We start from the raw sequence: 2191 nt of genomic DNA, 5'->3' as shown, positions 1-2191 counted from the left end.
TCATCCACAAAACCATTTGGTTGTTGGACATAAACCTCCTCCTATAATGGACCATTCAGAAATGCAAATTTTACATCTAATTGATGTAAACTCTAGTTCTCATTTGTGGTCATTGCCACAACCAACCTCACAGTCTTGCTTTTGTCCACAGGAGCATAGAACTCACCAGAGTCTATATCAGCCCTTTATAAAAATCCTTTGACCACGAGCCTAGATTTATGCCTCACCACATCACCATTTGCATTCACTTTAACCTTGTATACCCATTTTAGTCCTATGGGTTTCTTGTTTGGTGGAAGCTATACCAACTCCCATGTTTGATTCCTTTTAATGGAATCAATCTCATCCTCCATTGCTCTCCACTAGGGACCATCTCTTGCTGCCTCTTCAAACGAGATGGGTTCTACTTATGCTATTAAAGCAAAGTGCACCAAATTCCCTTTTGAGGTTGTAGTTGGATCATGAGACACATCGTAGTCTCAAAGGCATGAGGGGAGTTGTGATACTCTCCCTGTTTTTGTCACGTTTTGTTCGGTGGAATCTTCTTGATCAGCAGAACTCTCTTCTTCGATGACAACATGTAGTGCACTATTATACTTTGTGTTTTCTATCCAATCCCAATTTGTTGACTCATCAACATATACATCCCTACTTACCACCACGTTCTTTGAGATGGGATCATATACTTTGTAGCCACTTGTATTATGGTACCTAATCATAATTTGTAGTGTGCTTTTATCATCCAGTTTCTTTCTTAGTTGTTCGGAACATGTTTGTAGCATAGGGAGCCCAAAACTCTAAGATGAGTCACATCAGGTTTCACTCCAAACCATGCCACCTTAGGTGTTAGCATCTCCAACCTCTTTGTAGGAGTTTGTTTAGCACGTAGGTTGTTATACTTGCTACCTCTCCCCAAAAGTAATTTGGTAGGTTCTTACTCTTCAGCATACACCTGATCATGTTAAGAAGGGCTCTATTCCTCCTTTCCACGACTCCATTATGCTGAGGAGTATATGGTGGTGTGAACTTATGCACAATTCCCTCCTTTTCACAAAGGTCAGCAAACTCAGCTGAGGCATACTCACATCCTCCATCAAACCTCAATGCTTTCACATTACATCTACTTTTTCATTCAACCATCTTCTTGAACCTTTCAAACATAAATAACACCTCATTCTTTCTCTTCATCGAGTAAGTCCACATTTTCCTGGTGAGGTCATTAACAAAGGTGACTATATACTTATTTCCACTAGGTGTTTCCACCTGCAACGACCCACACACGTTAGAGTATACCACACCAAGTTTTTTAGTGGCTTTGGTTGGTATAAATTTCTTGGATGTAGGTCTAGTATGCTTGTCTTCTATGCATTCTTTACAGACTTCCTTTGGAACCCCGATCTCTCGCACCCTAGTAACAATTTTCTTCTTGCTTAGTTGATGCAAGTGTTGAAAATTTCGGTGTCCAAATCTGTAGAGCCACAACCATTCGTCTTTATCTAATGTAGTGGCAAAATACTAATGTTTTCGAGTGCCCATGGCAACTTGAAATGTTCTATTTTCGGATTGTTTTGCATGGACAGTCAGCTTCATCTCCATAATGAAGCCCTTTTGTAACAACCGGCTGAGACTCAACAGGTTTATTTTCAAACCTAGCACATACAACACACCATCAATATCAACTTCTCTATCATTTGAATCTCTTAACACCACACAACCAACCCTTCCTGAGTTTAGCCTATTATCATCTACAAATCTCACCTTACCATGAAAGATATCATCAATCTTGATGAACCAGTCCCTTCTACCTGTCATATGTGTGGAACATCCATAATCTAGATATCAATAGGATTTTTCATCTGCACTAACATCACTAGTCTTAGCCATCAGCATTGCAACATCCGAGTCAAAAGATACCTCATCTTTAGCCAAATTGGCTTGGTTCTTCAATCTGTTTTTGGCACTCTCTCCATACCAACATTCTCGGGAAAAATGACCAGGCTTCTAACAGTTGTGACACTTCATTTTTCTCTTGTCAAACTTCCATTCTTTCTCCTTTTTGCCTTGCTTCTGGATGTCTTTTATGGATTTGGAGTTGTCATCTTTAGACTTCTCTTCTTGCTTCCTTTTATTAAAGAATCGTTTCTTTTCTTTGAGGTTTATACCTTTGCCTTTCTAAAAAGCTCTTGCTTGG

Source organism: Vigna unguiculata, chromosome 8, assembly GCF_004118075.2.
Source record: "Vigna unguiculata cultivar IT97K-499-35 chromosome 8, ASM411807v1, whole genome shotgun sequence".
Taxonomy (NCBI): Eukaryota; Viridiplantae; Streptophyta; class Magnoliopsida; order Fabales; family Fabaceae; genus Vigna; species Vigna unguiculata.
The sequence above is the reverse complement of the archived record's forward strand: the minus strand, read 5'-3'. Positions refer to the sequence as shown.